Consider the following 21,407-nt stretch of genomic DNA (forward strand, 5'->3'; position numbering starts at 1 on the left):
ATAGCTTTCGCGGTCGAAATTTATTTAAAAAATCTCTGAATGTCTCTCGTGGAGCCTCATCTCTAGCGCCGCTTACATCAGTAAACTAAGCGCAAAGCCGCTTACATTTCAGTTAATTTTAGAAAAATGACGTGCCCGATGCCACTTCTGCAAAGTCGCTGCTGCAGGGCGCACTCGCATGAAGTGCCCGGATTTTTTAAGATGCATTTGCGATGCCCACAGGTCAGGACAAGAAATCTTTCATTTAATATATTTTTTTAACTACAAAAATACCCATCATTAAAAAATATTAATTTATTATGGTTAAAAAAAATTGTTTACATTAAAGCTCAGGGTCGCACGATTAATTTGTATTAACTTAGGCTTAGTCCTGTTGAGCCTTAATAAAATAACATCCCTAAGTAAAAAAATATATATTTTTTGTTGAATTTTCCTTTAACAAATAAATTATTACAAAAAATGGTTGAAGTTTTTCAAACTTTTAATATCACTACTCAATTCTAAATACAATTTTATGTATTTTTAAATTTTTAAATTAACTATAAATTTTAAGGAGATACTAAGCTTCGCAAACGGAAAATCCCGATTCACACCAGTGTGCCTCTAGAGGATCCGTAAAAGGAGTGCCTTTCACGAGTTAAGATAAAACTGTTATCTTTCTACTCTTAAAAGTTCGCAATGTACATATTTTTATATCATTTGTTTATAATATTACAAAATAATATAGAATGGCGAATTTTCATATTATCAGACAGTATTTAAAGCATGAATTGCAGATAAGCATAAAGAAATTCTATCTACAATATTTAGGATGTTCTATTATTTGAATGATTTGTTTTCAAACTTAATAAACAATATGTCCTATGACACATTTTCATGATCAACTGCACCTTGTCGATAAAAGCAAGTGATTTTATCATCAAAATACTACTTCAAAAACGAAATATCCATAATTTTCACACATTGAAATCATTACTTTCTTATGACAAAAAGCATCACTTATCGAGCTTTTTCGCCTGCATAACCCCTTACGCATCAAATTCAAAAGATAATGAGCGTAGGAAAGCTTTTTACAAAAATATAAAATAAAAAGGGAAGTATTAACATTCGCTCGCTTTTTGCATTAAACTATAAATTCGAACAATAAATATTAAAAAATAGCTTGAATATAACAACTATAAATTTTATTCTAAAATTGTCTACAAAAGTGGATTCTAAATTGATTAGGAATTGCGATTAAAGAGTTATTTTCAACTTTACTTTTTTATTTCGCTCAACCTGTGCCTCTGGTCGCGCGACAGCACTAAAAAAAATTAATATCTCCTGAAGTTGCAAAGTACTCATTAATTTTTTTTCGACGCGAAAAACTATATGGAATCGAAATATTTGTGTTAAAAAAAAATTAATATGCTTTTGAGCGAAACATTAAATTGAATTGCTTTAAAAAGACTTATAAATTATTAGCTGCACTTGCAAACATCATTGAAATTCAATCAGCGCGAGCGGTTTGAAAGATATGGGGTTTTCCAAATGGGTGTGTCTCGAAATTCAAGATCCTGTAATTACTTACATTTTATAAACGTTGTTAATCCATATTATCCATAAACAGCACGCATCCAATAATAACGTTTCACTAAGTTTCATCCAATTTGCTAGGCATCTCTACAACTCCGATATGCAGGAAAATTTCCTAAATATCGGAGAATCTGAAAGATGGATTAACTCAGTGTTAAATGAAACACAGCTAATAATTAGTGAACGTTTTCACAAAAGTGAATTATTTCGGATTTAGAAATTGGCATCATTATAACTGAAGTGATTAAAAATAAATAAATAAAAAATAATAATGTGATAATTTCAAAAAATTCAAAGGAATTCAAAAAAATTTATAACTTTTTTAGTAGTTAAACCCTCGCCCTGATCGATGATTTTATTCGCCCATAAAAAAGCTTTCAACTATTTTCATAATAGAAGTATCTTACAAGATATTTTTCCCTTTTTACATATAGTTTAAGTAAAAAGCTTTCATATTCTTAAAACATTGGTGCACGAGTTTTCCTTTCTTCGCACGACTGATCCTTCCTTCGAGAATCCTACAAAGAAGACAGCCACGTCTCGGAATCGAAGGAAGTTCGAATCAACCTAAATCAGGCAGCCAGTTAGAACTCAAACAGAAGATTGTTACCTCAGATTGAACTTTATTCGATTTTGCGGAGTTTACTCGACAACACCATTTCTCTATCAAAGCTTCATGACAGGATAATGAATGTATAATTGACATTTTATTTCCGACACTTTCCACGATTTCTTGCCTTCCCCTTTAATTGCGCACTGCCACGCTCAGAATATAAAAGTTTTGAAATTGTCCCGATGGCCCGTTAAGCTCGTCGTTTGTCGTGGAAGTTTCAAATTATTTCACTTGTCTTGTGCAGGTGCCAGCTGGTAACAATTTTGCGTCAAGGCGTGTAAACGCGCACACGTGTGTTTCCAGCGAAGGGCGTGTGGAAAAATGGAGAAAAATCGTGAGGCATCAGACTCGCCTCTTTGTCGATAACTTATGGGAACTAAGCGGACGAGTTTCAACAAAATAAAGACGAAAAGGCAAAAGGTAGTCTGGATATAAGGAAGAGAACAAAAGAAAAAGAGTAAATCGATGAAAAGTAAATGAGAAAAATAAAATGGGCAGAATCATCCAAATACTTGTCGTGCTTTAAACGTCTATCCGATCGTTTTCAATTACGACAGAAATCCGCTTCTACAATGCGCGCACTACTACCTGTAGACTGAAGCTGGCGTCAAGTCCAAAGTGACACGTAGAGAAGAAAGAAAATCTCGTTAGGAAGATCGATTTCAGTCCAACATCGCTTAAAGTAACAGGAATTCGGTATTAAGTTTCAAGAGGTAGAGAGTGACATTGTGACGAAATTACAACCTTTAATATATCTATAGAGTGGAATTCCAGGGAATAAACCGACGAGCAGTGTATTAACATCTTTTCATATTGTCTACTTACCGCGCCTGAATCACTTAATCTATAATCTAATACCCCTGTACCAACACCAGACACCCTATTGTGTCACATGTTTATGGAATCGTTCTTAAATAATATACCTTCCGTTCATTTTTCTATGTATCCAGGAGCGACACATTTACAACCTTAAGAAATCGTTTCTTCACTTCTGACCGGAAGCCATTCTGAACCAAGGTGAACTATTCCTAATACATATTTCAATTCTTGTCAATGCGAATTGCAATACGAATGAATTCGAAGGACTTCGAGGTCCGATTCATTTTAAATAATCCAAATTGCACACACGTATTACACAGGATTGATCGAACTAAGGATTGAAAAATTCCATCGGTTTGGTTCAGATTGATGCGGATTGGATAGAATGCAGTTTTCGGAATGATTTTAAGGGTCCAGATCATGTTACATTGCGGCATTTCTCATTTTCGGTATGCTTCATTTGCAGAATGTCACACGTGCGGCAGACGACGTCTATGACATGTCAGATTTGCGACAAATCACATTCGTGGTAAGTCCCATTGTAGTCCAGGCATCTGGTAGTCTTGTTCCAGAAAAAATCCTACTTGCAATGTTTTTAATGTGAAAGTTTCGTTAAGGGATCCTTTTTGATATATCAAAAATGCTGGAACAGATCAATTGCCAAAACGGTTTTTGTTTTCTTTTTTTTTTTAAACAGTTCCAAAAGTTACTTCTGCGTGGACGGATGATTCCCATTGCATTTTAGAGCAAAATGTCTTACAGAAAAAAGAAAGAAAATAATATTCTGAACAAATTTTGTTTTAAAAATAATCCGCTAACTTCTATTCGTTCCGAGTTATGATATATTGAAGAATCCCCATTTTTTTATTTTCAGCGAAAAATCACTGAGTTTCCAAAAACACTGTGTATCTGTGCAAATAGTTACTGCACCGAAAAGTGTTCCACAGGTGAGTGAAAGTAGACTCAATTTTCCGTAGTTACAAAAAAAAGAACAATATCTTACCTATGATAGGTCATGAGTTGGCCATTTTGGCCTGTTTTTGCGGGCAAAAAAGTGGAATTTAGTTTTTTCCAAATAAATCCTGTCAAATTCAGTTTACGTTGATTGTGCTAGAGGATAAAGTAGAGTCTAAAAAAATGTGCGTATATCTAAAAAAAAGTCTTTTAAACCTATTATTTTGGGAATTGTAAGATTTCAAGAATGTCATTTTTTTCATTTTTGAATAAAATCGAAGAAGTTGTGTTTTTGGAAAATACCTCATTTCCTGTGGATCCCACCACAAAGTTCCTGGAGAATAAATGAAAGTGGAGTCAATTTGGCGTAAGATAAAAAAAAGTGTCCTAGCCCTAATGGGTCACGAGATATGACCTTGGAAAGTACACTCTTTTCATGCATAGAGGCACCTGAGCGTACCGTAAAGTAGAACCATGGTCATATTTCGAAAATTTTTGCCACAATTAAGTGTTATGATTAATTCATCATGTATAATACGTCTTTTAGCATTGATAAATAAATAATTGTTTCTAACAAAAGCTTGCTATCACTACTTATGTTTACTTTTTGGCCATTTTAAGCACTTTTATGACAAAAAAAGTCATCGTAATTGATTAAAAATGTTTAATATGTTTTTTATCCATTAGTAAATATTTTTATTATCAATTGTTTATAACAAAATATTGCTATAACCACTGTTAAGTACTTTTTGACTACTTTTGTAGCAAATAAGTACTTATCATTTATTAAAAATGTGATATATATTTTTTATCGATAAACAAATCGTTTTTTTAATAATTATTTATAAAAAATTTTTCTAATAAATACTTTTTTTGCAATAAATTTTATACTTACCTCCGAGACGCATATAATATTTGTTTCTTGATAAAAGATATAAATCACAGTTTTAATTAATTATAAATCTTTCGTGCTACAAAAGTATTCAAAAGTGATTATGACAAGATTTTATAATAAATAATTGTTAAAAAAGTATTTGTTTATTATTAAAAAACTATATGTTCATTAATAAAAAATACATATCACATTTTTCATAGATGATAAGTACATTTTTGCACAAAAATAAAAAAATATATATCACATTTTTTACTAATAAACAAATAGTTTTTTAATAATAGACAAATACTTTTTTAATAATTATTTATCATAAAATCTTGTCATAATCACTTTTGAATACTTTTGTAGCACGAAACCTTTATAATTAATTAAAAATGTGATTTATATTTTTTATAAATAAACAAATATTACATACGTCTCGGAGGTAAGTATAAAATTGAATGAAAAAAAAGTATTTATTAGAAAAAAATTTTATAAGTAATTATTAAAAAACGATTTGTTTATCGATAAAAATATATATCAAATTTTTAATAAATGATAACTACTTATTTGCCATAGAAGTAGTCAAAAAGTATTTAACAGTGGTTATAGCAATATTTTGTTATAAAGAATTATTAATAAAAATATTTTCTAATGGATAAAAAACATATAAAACATTTTTAATCAATTACGATGACTTTTTGCCACAAAAGTGCTTAAAATGGCCAAAAAGTAAACATAAGTAGTGATAGCATGCTTTAGTTACAAACAATTATTTATTTATCAATGTCAAAAGACGTATTATACATGATGAATTAATCATAACACTTATTTGTGACAAAAATTTTCGAAATATGACCGGAGTTCTACTTTGCGGCACGCTCAGGTGCCTTTATGCATGAAAAGAGTGTACTTTCCAAGGTCATATCTCGTGACCAATTTGGGCTAGGACACTTTTTTTTATCTTACGCGAAATGGACTCCACTTTCATTTATTCTCTACGAACTTTGTGGTGGGATCCACAAGAAATGAGGTACTTTCCAAAAACACAACTTTTTCGATTTTATTCAAAAATGCAAAAAAATATGAAAATTTTAAAACCTAACAATTCCCAAAATAATAGGTCTAAAAGACTTTTTTTCGATATACACAGATTTTTGTAGAATATTTCATTCTCTGGCGCAATCAACGTAAACTGAACTTTACAGGATTTATTTGGAAAAAACTAAAGTCCACTTTTTTCCCGTAAAAACAGGCAAAAATGGCCAATAGAAGTTAGCGGATTATTTTTTCAATCAAATTTGTTCAGAATATTGTTTTCTTTCTTTTTTCTGTAAGACATTTTGCTCTAAAATGCAATGGGAATCATTCGTCCACACAAAAGTAACTTTTGGAACTGTTAAAAAAACCCGGCTTGGCAATTTATCTGTTCTAGCATTTTTGATATGTCAAAAAGGACCCCTTAACGAAACTTTCTCAATAAAAATATTGCAAGTAGGATTTTTTCTGGAATGTTACTCTTTTTCTCGACGTAATACCTGGACTATTGTCGCCTCTCTCATTCGAAAAAATTTGAAGTCCACAAAGAATTCTCAAAAATTAGTGGTCTAACTTTAATTGTTTCCGCAACCAAATCCAGTAGTGCTCCTCCCGCCCTGCCAACCTTCGCGAGATTTTAGAAAGCGATAGGTGTGTAGCCTACATTAAATCTGTGACTGATTACAGGCATGCCTGACCGAATAGTTGCTAGTTTCCTGAGGAATTCAAATTTTTTCAAATGACGGATGTCGCAATGTGACTTGCCACAAATGTGACTCGCTGCATACGTTACTTGTCGCATTTTTGCTAATTTTGTCTGAAATTCATATTTTTTGAAATAAGAGTTGCCCAAAATGTGACTTGTCCTAATGCGACTTTACACGATGTGACTTGTCTCAATATGACTTGCCCCAAATACGACTTGCCGCAACGACTCACAGTGGGAGGAAATGCACTTTTTCCGTTCAAAAATGTCCAGAGCCTTCAATTTTGGTCCGATCATGAATTTTTTTTCAATTAGAGTTCATTAAATTCTGAAGAGCTTGACGCTCTGAACTTTTTTCAGTTCTACTTGTTTATTAATAATTTTTTTCACTCAAAGTATGGAAAAACTTAAATTTTTAACATAACAATTATTTACGCTTTAATAACTGATAAGTAAACATCATATTGTCTGAAATGAACGTTTAGGGACTCAAAGAATACGAATAATTCGCTAATTAGTCCATTTAGTTGTTATAAGCAAATTTTATAAACAAATTAGCAAATAGTCTTATTATCAGTGAAAAAAATTTCTGTTCACTGAAAGTGCTTCATATTAATGTAGGAATGATATATAATTACAAGAATAATTTCAAAGTTTATGATAACCATTATTATAAACAATTCTTATAGCAAAATATTAAAATTGCAGATTTTTTCAAATTATAATTTCCTTCAATCGACAGAACGACTTCAGGTATTTCTTAAAATAATAAATATTTAATAATATTTAATAAAATTTAACAGTTTGGATTTTTATAAACAAATTAGATAAACAAATTCAAAATTTTGGACCTTTCGCATAGAAATTTTTTGTTTTTGCACTTCAAATGTTTTGAGCTATTGGATGAATGACTGCCAGTCACAAAAATATTAGAAAATTTAACAAGTAAAAATTGTTATAAATAATTCTCATGATAAAATATTCAACTTTAAGGTTTTATCAAATTTTAATTTTCTTTAAACGCTAGAATGGCTACTGATAGTCCTGAAAAATGTATCTTTTATAATATTAAGTAAAATATAACAACTTAAATCTTTATAAACGATTTAGATAAACAAATTCCAAATTTTGTCAATTTCACGTAGAAAAAAATCTGGTTCCTTCAAATGAATAATTTAGAAATAGAATTCTTCTCCTTAGCCATGGCATTTAGAGTTATCTTTTTTTTTAATAACTTTAGCTTGTTTCAATATTCGCTTTCAGAAATATGTGCATTGGACTAAGAGTTTTCTTTTTACAGTTGCATTCTTTTCTGCATTACATTATATTTGCTGTCTTTATTTGTTTGGTTTTCTAATTCTGAGACTTTGTGTTAATAATAGATGTAAGTACTAAATAATTTTAGGCAATTGTAAAAAAATGTGTTGGGTTTAATATTTCTCCAATAAATGGTGTTCCATTAGAACAAAAAGGATGCATTAAAATTTCTCAAAAAGACCCTATCCGATTTTTTATTTCTAATTCCAATGGAGGTGTGGAAGATTTGGTGCAGTATTTAAACAGAGAATTTAATTCAAGCGATAAACAATTGAAAAAGGTTAAAAACAAATTGAATCATGATTTTGTCCCTCATTTTAAAAGGAAATGGCAGAGTTTAGCATTTAGTAACGCTTGTTTCAACAACAAGTTTACAGGTTGGTTGAACACATATTTTATCGTGGAATTTCAACCTGAAAGCAATGACAAATGCGGAAGGCCTACCTCAGGTGACTTTGCAGAATGTTCATTTTCAACAAAACGAAGGAAATTAATTGATATACATGAAAAATATACTGACCGCGAAATAAGGGAGGCTTTTTACGCTAGCTAAATCTATGTGATAGGAAGAAAGTATCAGAATTCATTAATTCAATTTTACCTTCGATGAAAATTAAAATATGAATGATTTCCCGATTCCTTGCACATCAGAAGAAGCTTTAGCGTTAACAGAGGAAGCTGATGTGTCTAGAAGTCAATATCACATGATCCATATGCGGGCAAAAAAAAAGAAATTCTGACATTTACCCATCATACGACAATTTGCAAAAGCTAAAGAAGAATGTTATCCAGATTCGATTAAGGTAACAGAAAAGGGTTTTACAATCGTTTTAAGGTCTTTATTAGATCGTACGATATCTCGGATTTTCAAAAATCGTGATATTTCTCTTCCATTTACGGATATAAGGAAACCTCATAACTTGACGTTAATTGTGAAATACGGTTGTGATGGTTCTTCACGCCAAAGCACGTACAAGCAAAAGAAACATGATCGAGATATGATGGATAATAGTATCTTCACGGTTTCAATGGTACCACTGCGACTTCACTTACAGAATTTGGTAAATTCTGTAGTATGGCAAAATTCTAATCCATCGTCAACATCATATTGCAGGCCAATACTATATGAATTCGCAAAAGAAACCCCAGAAAAAACCAATTCAGTAATATCATCACTTCAAAAGGGAATCGATATAATGAAGCCCACAATAATAAAGAACGATTCCCGTACTTTTGTGATAAAAACTGATATGATTTTGACGATGCTTGACCACAAAGTTTGCCAGGCTCTTTCTAGAAGTTTATCATCTATGACTTTCTATATTTGTCAAGCTACACCTCAAGAGATGAATAACTTAGATAGAGTCAAAGGCGAAGTTATAGATATCAAGTGATATGATTATGGATTGTCAACACTACATGCTAGGATTCACTTTATGGAAAATCTTTTACATATAGCCTATCGACTCGATTTTAAGAAATGCTGAGTAGATACGGATGTATATAAAAATTTGCAAAAGAAGGCGAAAGCTCGAATTTGCAAAGCTTTTCATCAGAAGACAGGATTGGTAATAGATGCAGTAAAACAAGGCTCAGGAACATCCAATGACGGGAATACTGCAAGGTTTTTTGCAGACCCTGAAATAACAGAAGAAATTACAGGGATAGACTTGGAGTTAGTAGAAAGATTTGCGTACATTCTGCATAAATTAACAAGTACAGAGCCAACTGTCTTGGAAACATTTGAAATATATACTATGGAAACCGCAGAGCTGTACGTACGTTTATACCCTTGGTACTACATCCCTGTTACTACCCATTAAATATTATTGCATGGAGCTGATGTTCTAAAACATTTTCCATTACCAATTGGACAGATTTCCGAAGAAGCAGGTGAAGCTCAGAAGAAAGACTACAGGAATATTCGAGAGTTCAATTCACGCAAGTTTTCTCGAGTAGCTACTAACACTGATTTAGCACACGAACTGTTAGTGAGTTCGGATCCATGTATCAGTTACGAAAGAAGAAATATTTCAAAATTCTGAAATTTATGAGAAAGTACTTGTTTTTTTGCATTCATTTCCAATCCCACTTTGGGTTATTGTCAAAAGATTTTTTATTGAGTGAATCTTAGCATGTGAATCTTAGCATGTAGTATTATGAATCATTCTCAATCTATTGCGATCGAAACCCCAACTTTTTCTAAGTGAACTGCCAAAATTTGGAATTTGTTTCTCTAAATTGTTTATAAAGATTTAAGTTGTTATATTTTACTAAATATTATAAACGATACATTTTTCAGGAATATCAGTAGCCATTCTAGCGATTAAAGATAATTAAAATTGGATAAAACCTTAAATTTGAATATTTTATCACGAGAATTATTTATAACAATTGTTATTGTTAACTTTTCGAATATTTTTGTGCCTAGCATTCATTCATCCAGTAGCTTAAAATATTTCCAGTCCAAAAACAAAAAAAATTCTATGCGATAGGGCCAACATTTTGAATTTATTTATCCGATTTCTTTATAAAAATTTACATTATTATATTTTATAAAATATTATTAAATATTATTATTTTAAGAATTACCTGAAGTCGTTCTGGCGATTGAAGGAAAATATAATTTGAAAAATCGAAAATTTTAATATTTTGTTATAAGAATTGTTTATAACAATGGTTATTATAAACTTTTAAATTATTTTTGTAATTATATATCATGTCTACATTAATATGAAGCACTTTTAGTGAACAGAAAATTTTTTTTACCGATACTAAGACAATTTTCTAATTTGTTTATAAAATTTGTTTATCACAAATGAATGGACTAAGGAGCAAATTATTTGTATTCTATGAGTCCCTAAACATTCATTTAAGGCAATATGAAGTTTACTAATCAGTTACTAAAGTGCAAAAAAATTGTTATGTAAAAAATTTCAGTTTTACCATACTTTGAGTGAAGACTAAAATAAAAAAGTAGAAGAGACAAAAGTCCTAATACATATTTCAATTCTTGTCAATGCGAATTGCAATACGAATGAATTCGAAGGACTTCGAGGTTGGAAATTCAGTTAGTGAAAAGACGGTTAAGCTATCCGTATCTTTAGAAAGTTCTATGTTTACTGAATAAGTCAACCTTTTTTCGTTTGAAATTCTTTGCTGAGAATTATATGATTATTATTTTACAAAAGTTGAAATGGTTGTGTTGAAAAGTTGTATTTTTAATTGTTTCATAAGAATCATTTACATAATGCAAGTTCTGAAATCTGAATATATTGTATATCATATATATGAACAATAAACATTGAATATTGAAAAAATAAGAAATTAGAGAGAGAAGCTGAAAATCTACCAGTTTGGTTATATAGCTCGATAAATCCTGGATTTAAAATCTGAGCCACTTATTCCAGCTTCCCTATCGTATCTTCTATCCCTCGCATTCAGTTTTATTTGCGAATAAAGTTTTACGAAACGCTTACTTCTCAAACCGTCTTCTGAGAGACCAATTTAATAAGCGAGTGTATTGACAAATAGCTTTAGGATTCTCTTATAAGCCAACTTAATTAGGCAAGAAAATTCTGAATTATGGAAAAAATAGTAATCAAATCCTACGATCTTGGCAATAACGTCAGAGATTAGCATTATGTAAATTGGTGCCGAAATGTCTTCGATACCAGGTTAGTGGGCTAATAGACCAATTTTCACAGCGTATACTTCCCGTTGGCATATAGCATTAAACAATATTGATCGTTTCATTACAGCATCTCTCATTTAGATGCGGAAACACAAATTGTCTACTATACACTGTCGGATTTACGGTAATGATTTGGTCGGAGTTTGGTTTAACCAATTGAATTGATTTGGTCGATTAGCTACAGCAGGGACTTCATATATGAACCTGTTTTCTGCTTTACAGTTGTGTCTAAATAATTACTTTCATCTGTAAATCATCATGTATTGTTAAATATATTTCCCATTCATTATAAAAATGACAATATCTCAAAAGAATATTTAAGCTAGCTTTCAAGTTAGCCTAATCTGTACGATCAAAAACTCTATCCTGAGTCTGATCTGCGATATACGACATAAATGATTCGACGAGAAGACACGCCAAAAGAGGTTAATACACTCTTAGCCATTCGATTTTCCTCGCCTCGGCAACTTCCAAGATAACGTAACTGGTGGGGTATAAACTAAAACTTCGAACAAGGTGACGCTGTGTCGAACGCAATTTTCTCCATTGCATACGCGAGAAGTACATACGTGCCTGAATTGTTCTTAGGGTGCATGCTACCGTACTCGATACACACGTATGTATGAGAACCCTAGGTGATTATACGCCTCAGCAGCTATCTACTTTGAGAGGAAAACGGTGGACTTTCAAGATAGTTTGGGTCCTGTGGAGAAGAGCTTCAATTTCCTGCTCTCGCATAAATTCGCATTATACCGAGACTCCCTCGACTTTCTTTTAACTTCTCTCGATAGCTTCATTCTTCCCACAATAGACACAAGGGGCAGATTACGTATTTTCGGCAAACTTTCTTAAGTTTCACATTTACTCTCCAAGCGTATATCTATTAATTATTTCAAATAATTTCTTCTACACGCAAAAATTTTACCAATTTTTCTAAGTCACTGAATTTTTAGAATAGAATCAGTCGATCAATATCCGACGTCCTTCCGCAGGGGAGTTCGCGTACACACAAGCACTCGAACGCAATAGACTTTCAGAAGAGGATTTCGAATCGCTATTTGGTTCCGACGCCGGATTTCTCTTTATTTACACAATTCTTTACAATCCAAGTTCTTCCAATATCTGGCGAAAGGAACACAGGCACAGTAACAGCATACATATAACGATTTTTCTGTGAAGCAGAAATCGGATATAGTCTCTGTTTCTGTCTACTGATTCGACGTTGACTAATCAACAGTTTGGAATGAAGTGACCAAAATTTGAGTATATTGCAACAAAATTGACTCTCTCCTTCATCACGTTGGACGTAAGTAGTTACACACTTTAACATTTGTAAGTAATGTCAAGCACAAGTACTAGATTATCATTTTTTCATAAGGATTAAACTTCAATTAGATGTCGAATGTTCATATTATGCGACGGGCTACTCAAAACGATCATTAAACGTATGAATTTTCTGCTTTAAAACTGAGCTTTAAATAAATCATTCAGCTAAGGGAGATATCTTCGTGTATTTTTATAAATATTATAATTAATAAAAAATTGAAATTTTCGAAGTAAAGTTGTTTTAAGTCTCATATATATGCAGATTTGTACCCTAAAAGAAAAAATTAGAAATACCACTTCCCCAGTAATTTTTCGTCCATTTCACATTATTTCGACGCATTTTTCATCGCTAAATGCAATGAGCATCTCATTTACTAAATAGCTAAAAGGGTTTTCGACATAACCGTAAAAATGTATAAAAAAGCGTAAATAGAATTCTTTCTAACTTTGAAATATACACTCTCAGCTAAACTTTATCTTCTGTTTAATCAAATGAGGGTATAGTTGCTGTGCTTACATGTAGAAATAATCTAAAAAAATACTACAACATCTAATAAAAATATTTGACCATGAGTTGGTCTTAGATAAATACTAATCTAAAACAATTTCTAATAATGCTGTAAGTATAGCTCGTGAGACAAAAGCAGACTGTTTTTGATGTGTTAAGACCATTATTTTGCACTTAAAGACACAAATTTATATTTTGGGACCAGATCATTTAACTTAGAAAGAACATGAGAAATGTATGACTCAAAGACAGGCCAAATGACTCCTAAGGTCGCCGAGGATTACAGAATGTTTATATTGTTTATCTTCATGGTGTTTATTTCTATATTTTAATCATAATGAGAAGATATCGGTTTTATGTGAAAAATGACTTTCGCATAATCCATCCGATGTCGACGTTTTGAATCCCAATGATTCAGAAAAAATGGGTTTTACACCGGTGTCTGTCGTTATTGGCGTTGTTGTCGTTGTAGTGTTTAAACACGTTGACATTTAAAGAAATAATCCAATTAAATTTCCCTTCAGCACACGTTATAAGGGTGAGAATAGTAAGGTTAAGTTCGCCAGCCAGCTATTTTTTTATAAAAATATGAATGTTCAACATTTTCGAAACCATTTTTTTTTTGTTAAAGTTTTTTATATATGGCTATCCTTAGTAATCGAAAAATCTAAAGATTTTTCCTTAAGACTTTTTTCGATTAGAAGAGTGATTTGAACAATATTATTTCTGTGATCAGTGGCAGGGTTTCCTTTCAGCATCCTACGAGATGTTGGAAAGCAGTAGGGTTTGACCAACATTATTTCTATGAACAATCACAAAGGTGACTTTTCTCTCCTAGGGATGTTGGACAGGAATAGGGTTTTCCAACATCAATTCTTTGACCCGTCACAGGAGTTCCTTCCCGCCCCACGAGATATTGGAAAGAAATAGCAGTTCCTTCAATTACTTGCATTCCTTGAATTCTTTGAATTTTGTACATTCCTAAAATTCTATGAAATCTGGGATCTCAATCAATTCCGTAAATTCTTTGAGTAGCGCGAATTCTGTGAATTCCGTGCATTCAATCAATTCAATAAATTCCGTGAATTCCGTGAATTTCATGAAACTGGGTGATTCCACAAATTCTGTAAATTCAATGAATACTGCAAATTCCGTGAATTCCATTAATTCTATACATTTCGTGAAGTTCCATGAATTCCTTTAATTCCTTGAATTTACTGAATTTCGTGAATTCCACGAACTCCATGAATTTCATGAAATCAGGTAATTTCACGAATTCTGCGAAATCCATGAATTCCATTAATTCTATATATTCCGCGAAATTTCATGTATTCCTTTAATTCCTTGAATTGCATGAATTGCTCGAATTACATCGAAAATTTGACTTGAGATGCCTGAAAGTTCTTTGCGTCTCACCAAAGGTGTTATTGCTTGTAAATATGTAGGCAATGGCAGATAGAGATTAGAATGACACGCTGGAAAGTAATTAAATATTATATTGCGTATCAAGTGGGAGAAAGTGGGGGGGTCATGGGTGAAACCCTGGTGGGGTGCAGGGGGCGAAACCACCGCCCTGCGGATTCGGGGGGCGGAGCCCCCCGTTATGAGAAAATATCAATCCTGATTTGAATAAAAGAATAATTAACACCCCCGTATTTACAATTAGAAGTAAAAAAATTGTTTTCAACTTTATCGATAAGCTTCATAGAACGAAGTACCGACATTTTCGTGGATTGTACATTTTTTACCAATTAAGACGTGATATCGATGAGTTTATAAGCAGTTATTAATTTTTCTGTTCGCTCTGCTCTAACGCAATCACAATGGGGAGGTTGCAAGCTGCTCTAGTCAAAGTTCCGCAAAAATTTGAATTGGATAAATGAAAAATTGCTCTTTCTAATACAAATTAATAATAAAAGTTTCTAGGTTATTCATAAAACAAGTTGAAAGCTTAAGTTGTTTATTTTGAAAACTGTGGCGAGACGAGCACGTTACAGTTATCGCTGAAAACATCGATCGTTCACGATCGAAGGTGGAGACTGAAGTTAGCCTCTATTCTCGAAACGAGATTCGATAAGACGGAGAATGGCTACAGACTACTGAAGATAAAATATATATATTTTCTATACCGGTTATGGCGTAAAGTGACTTTCGCAGTCGCCTGTTTCAACTTTCTAGTCTAGGGTTAAAAATACAACTTTCGACCCGCTACGGGAGCATCGAAAAATTTTTGATACATGTGTTATGAAAATTCCTTTTTTCGTAAATGGCAGTCCTGGCGAATTTGTAAATTTTTCCATATCATAGAAAAATTAAAAATATTGAAAACCCTATTTCTATATAATAATGCAATCTCCGAAAAATGTACCCAAATATATCTAGCTTTGGCATAAAATGTGAAACGTCCTGAAGATTGTAATAACGTTTCTCTGAAGTCTGTAGTTTGTATTAATCACCTCTTATTACATCTAGAGGCTTTCGTGTAAATTGTATTTTTCAATCAAATAAATTTTGGAGACAAATACGTCCTCCCCCTTTACATTCTGCTGACGATTCTGTTCCTTGTTTTATAAAGTCACCTTACCGGTCGGTGCGACCCTCTAAATCCATTTGTTTCGTAATCGTCGATTTTATCGAATTTAGATGGCAGGTCGGATCTGTTGTAGGCGGCACTATGTACTATAAAACGTTAGAGTAACTACCCAGTTACGTTCGTGAAACTAAATTCATTGTACCGTTATTTTCCGTCCTCAGAGCCTCACTGTTTACAATCAGTCCGCTACTGCAACATTAGTTAAAGGCAACAAGAGCGAGGAACAAGTACGTAACAACGCAGCTGGAGCATGTTTAGCATGGCCATAAAGTACGCATCACACTATGACGCCTTGTTATTTTACCCCACCATACCCCATTGCAAAACAATGACGCCTATCGAGCTTCCCTTGTAACAACTTGATTGATACACCAAAGAGAAATTAAATTACTCATTAGGCTTTGCTTACACTCTCGGCGAGTTTATAGCTACTTCATTCCAAGGGGTTCAAAAATCCAATATGTGTACAGTGGGCCAGGAAAGATCCGGTTCTGTTGCCCGTCGATAAACGTCAAAATCTACACTATGAAATTTAAAGACAAATAACTTTACATATTAACAAAATTTTTTTTCTTTGTCGACCCTTTTGCATGAAAACTGAGGCCTAATGCTACTGAGAAAAATGTTAGCAGAGAACTAAAAAAAAATTGTTTTGTAACACTTTTTTCGCTATTTGCAGCTCTATAAAAATTTTAAAAATAAAAAATAAAATATCTGCCTCTGCAGATTTCTTGAGAATTTATTGCTGAATTTTTTTAAGAAAAAAAATTTAATCGATGAAGAATTTTGACCTACAGATTATTTTTAAAATAATTTTTTCATGTTGCCCCACTGCGCACTATAACAGTGATGAAAAAATAAGATTTTTACGCTTTATAAGTTGTCATGATTTTTCATGAAAATACGTGAAAGATCTTTTTCGTATATTGATAGAGAAAAATGTCAGGAAACCTTTTCCACCGAAACTCAGATAAAGAATATGGAAGAGTTTTTTCCAATGCAAAAATGCTAATTTTTTACTTTTGTTTCAAGATTCATTTTGTTTAAACAATCACAAGCATTGGCATTTCTTTGCAGCTAGATCTTGTTTATTTTATTAGATATATATATTGGCTAACTACTGAAATCAATTTCATGATTGGATTGTGATGAATTTATAAAATTTTCTATATTTTTGCGAATTTTCCGATGCGATTTTCTGGAATTTTTTATAAAAATATTTAATAATTAATTACTTACGTAGAATAAGTATGATAATTTACAAAGTTCTCAATGATCCACTTCACTGTATCTGAAGATTCCATTTTGCAGATTTCAATTTTCTTGATTCTGATACTTTTTACAGGTTACCAAACACAATACCGTTTCTGAGCCTTTCTGTGAACGACCTCCTACCTGTCGAACGCTCACTTTACAACTGCCCGAGTACTCCTGACAGCGGATTTGGGCTCCCTAAATATCCCTGCACTTGAGCTAATTGTTCCAATTCCCGTTACTGACACTTACATTTTTGAGTTTTCCGCCATGATTTCGGGATTTCACCCCACTGTGAAACAACACAACCTATACAAAAAATTAATAGAGAAAAGTTTCTCTCCCAAAAAAGAGTTTTAAATTTGTCAGGAATCAGTTTTTGAAGCATGCGTATTTTTTGTGTTAATCGTAAAAAAATAATATTTAAAATAAAATAATTAAATTTGTGGAAAAACGATGCAAGGCACGAAAAAAAATGAATTGACAAAATTTGTTTACCCAAAAATAATCTAAAAATCCTTTATATTAATTTTCAGAAAGGACGAGTAAATTTTCTTCCAATCGTAAAAAATAATATCAAAAATTAAAAATTAAATTTTTGGGAAAAACGACACAACAGACAAAAAAATGCTTAGACAGAAGTTTTTTGACCAAAGAAGATCTACAAAATTGTTATAAGCTCTTATTATAAAAATACATTACTAATAAAAAATTAGCTCCATGGAAAAATAATAAAACTACAATATCATTTTATTTCAGAATATTTGTCGCCTAAATTATATCTACAAATTTGCTTCGAACCATTTTACGCTAGGATGCGTATTTTTGGTTTAAATGGTAAAACATGTTATGGAAAATACATCAATTATATTTATAGAAAACGACACAAGATGTAATACGTTTTTTAAATATAAAAATTGTTTTTTACTGGATGCGCACTTTGTTTTAATTATAAAAACAAGATAATGAAAATACGCATATTTCAATATTAATGCATATTATGAATTAAAATATAAATTTATTTATATGATACATTTCTCAGGGTAGTCGAGAATAAAAATTAGTGTAAAATAAGAAGCAAATATTAAAGTAGTCATAAAAAATAAAATCTGTACATTATTTTGCAATATCTTAATAAGCAGTCCAAGACGAAGATACAGAAATGATTATTATAAAACATTTCTGTGTTGAAATGTTGTCACAGGCTCATACTGCCAAACATGTCGAAGGCATTTTTGGTTAGAGTTGGATTTTTATTTGATCATTTTTGCACGGCGCTATCCTCCGGTATATATCATCAGTCACGGACGCATTTTTATAATGCAATCAAGTGATCTGATGAGAGCAGTCTGCCCAGACATATTGGAAAAAGCCTGGTTTTTACCCCATCATTGACGGACTGGGTTGCAATCAAGTACACAATGGGGGGACCTACAGCTTAATGTGAGTTCCGAACCACCAGAACCTTAGTAAGGGTACATTGAAAAACTCCGAAAGGTACCGGCTCAGGGATCGAAACCCGGACCTCTGAGGTGAAGTCCGAGTGTTTAACCAACTGAGCCACCGAAGCTCATATTATTTTTTTTTAACATTTCTTTGTTGAAATGTTGTCACAGGCCTATACTGCCCAACATGTCGAACGCATTTTTGGTTAGAGTTGTATTTTTATTTGATCATTGTGCACGGGGATGTCCCGGTATATATCATAAGCCACGGGCGCATTTTTATAATGCAATCAAGTGATATGATGAGAGGAGTCTGCCCAGACATATTGGACAAAGCCTGCGTTTTACCCCATCATTGACGGACTGGGCTGCATTTAAGTACACGATAGGGAGACCTACAGCTTAAGGTGGGTTCCGAACCACCAGAACCTCGGTAAAGGTACATTGAAAAATTTCTAGAGGTACCGGCTCAGGGATCGAACCCCAGACCTCTGAGGTGAAGTCCGAGTGTTTAACCAACTGAGCCTTTCGAGGTAGGCGTGACTTACTCGGTGGGGAAAGGAGTAATGTGAGAAAGGGATATAAAATCGTTAGATTGATATAAAATTCTCGTGTTATTTATTTAAATATCACGTTTGTTTCGCAACACTGCTCCGACCCAGGTTGCTGTGCAGTCTCTCTAGCAATCAACCCAAGTGAAGATCCTCACAAATTCGTCATGTAAGGTTCCCTACTTGGGTCCATTAGGGGCCAAGATCTTTTATTTCAGGCGTCATTCACTCTACTGACACTCTTTTTATTAACTATTTGCCGCCATACTTTTCTGTCCGGACATACTTCTCTAGCTTCTTTTACGTCCATGCATTTTTTCATAAAAGCTCTCGTGCTTCTGTGACTTCTTATGTCTCTTCTAACTAGGGTCTGATTCACACAATCTAACCATTCTTTCCGCGGTCTGCCTCTGGCCCCCCTGCATTCTCTCAACACGCCCGAACCATCTTAACCGATTTCTTTCCCATGTGTCTACTAGCGTCTCTTTTGCACCACATTCTTTGAGAAATATCTCGTTAACTTACTTTGTCCATCAGAGTTTTTCCGCATATTATGCGCATGAATCTCATTTCAATTGCGTTAATTTTACTATTATATTTTTCTTGATAAGTCCATGTCTCGCTATTTTGTGGCACAGTCGGTATAAATATAGAATTATTTATTGCCATTTATTTGATATATTTTTACTTCTGATAAGGGGCCCTGCTCTACCAATAAACTTCCTAGTTTCGTTTATGCGTCTATCTAATTTCTCATCCATCTTCCCGTCCCTAGTAAATAAGCTACGAATGTATACGAACTTATCAACTTGTTCAATTCCTTCATCATTAAATAAAATATTGCACAGTGTTTTCTCACTCTTTCCTTCGAATACTATAGTTCTTATAGTTTCTTGCCCCCCCCCCCCCTGGTTTAAAATCTCCGCGTCATTTGCAGTTTTCAGGTTTAAAAGTTCTTTTTCATCCTAAAATTATAATAAATTGATATGAGTTACTTACCTTTTAGCACTTTTCCGAATTTCCTAGTATCTGCATATCGAAACACAATTTTAAGAAAGTCCAAATGTTCAAACTTTAAAATTTTCTATTTGGCTTTTTCCCAAAACTCGAGATACGTAACCGGCCTCTTTTAGATTTATTACGAAACTGATACAAAGGACACAGCGAGCTTAATATGTTGAGAGTCGGTTTACAATTACGTCACATTCGAAGGAGAATTTAAGAAAATCATCTTCTTTAAAGTCCTTTCAAATCCATTGAAATTTTATAAGTGCACCGTCTAAGGAGTTTAATTTGATAACATTTTCCGCATTTTTAAATACACAGCCTAACTTTTCACCCACAAAACAGTTCAATTTTTGAATTTTCAACTAAATGCACAGATAAATAATTTAGTTTATAAAGTAAGTAAATAAACTAATATATATATATATATATATTTCTTGTTTTTTTATGTTTATTTTAGGCCTAAGTCTTTGAATTTATAATAAAAAGATAGTTACCCCCCCTCTCTCTCGGTTCAAAATCTCAGCGTTATTTGTAGTTTTTAGGTTTAAAATTTCTTTTTCATCGGAAAATTATAATAAATTGATATGAATCACTTATCTTTAAGTACGTTTCCGGATTTTCTAGTTTCTGCACAACGTAACACAATTTCAAGAAAGTACAAATATTCAAACCTTAGAATTTTCTATTTGGCTTTTTCCCCAAACTCGAGATACATGACCGCACTCTTTTAGAGTTATTACGAAACTGATACGCATTTAATGCAATATACTTCAACACAATATAGAAAAGTTCGCGCTTTGTACAAATCGTATCAAAGTGCGAAGCACGAGGCACATGTTGAGAACGTGTTCGTTAAGACCGAGGATGCTTTATTAAAAGATAATTCACAATCACCAATTTACAGTTGTCGATGCTTTCTACTTTAATTTTAAAAGTTCCGTTCACAAACATGCGACCGAAGCGAATTCTAGTTTTGACCATAAAAAAATAATACAAAATTAAACCTTTCATTTTTTGTTCAAACTATGCAAGATACGAAAATAAGGAATCAACAAAAATTGTAACTAGATGTGCATTCAAGCAAAAAGAGAACAAGATATTGGTTTCTGGAAAAATCCCGCCTGTCGACAGA

At 32.6% G+C, this 21,407-nt stretch overlaps 1 protein-coding gene across 8 annotated transcripts in view; it reads right to left on the minus strand.

Annotated features, from left to right (window-relative positions):
- The window catches only part of LOC117166852, a 651,449-nt gene extending 630,448 nt beyond the window's left edge, over window positions 1-21,001 (minus strand). For 3 of the 8 annotated variants that reach the window (XR_004466323.1, XM_033351215.1, XM_033351235.1), the window contains exons 1-2: window positions 20,947-20,995; window positions 20,267-20,637 (exon numbers count right to left, since the gene is read on the minus strand). The gene's annotated coding sequence lies outside the window, so the exon portion shown is untranslated. Of the gene's footprint in view, window positions 1-20,266; window positions 20,638-20,946 lie in introns of all 8 variants that reach the window. The other 5 variants (XM_033351253.1, XM_033351244.1, XM_033351225.1 and 2 more) reach the window with 4 other exon arrangements.
- Window positions 21,002-21,407: the final 406 nt, after the last annotated feature.

The sequence above is a fragment of the Belonocnema kinseyi genome, chromosome 1 (genome assembly GCF_010883055.1).
Source record: "Belonocnema kinseyi isolate 2016_QV_RU_SX_M_011 chromosome 1, B_treatae_v1, whole genome shotgun sequence".
Taxonomy (NCBI): domain Eukaryota; kingdom Metazoa; phylum Arthropoda; class Insecta; order Hymenoptera; family Cynipidae; genus Belonocnema; species Belonocnema kinseyi.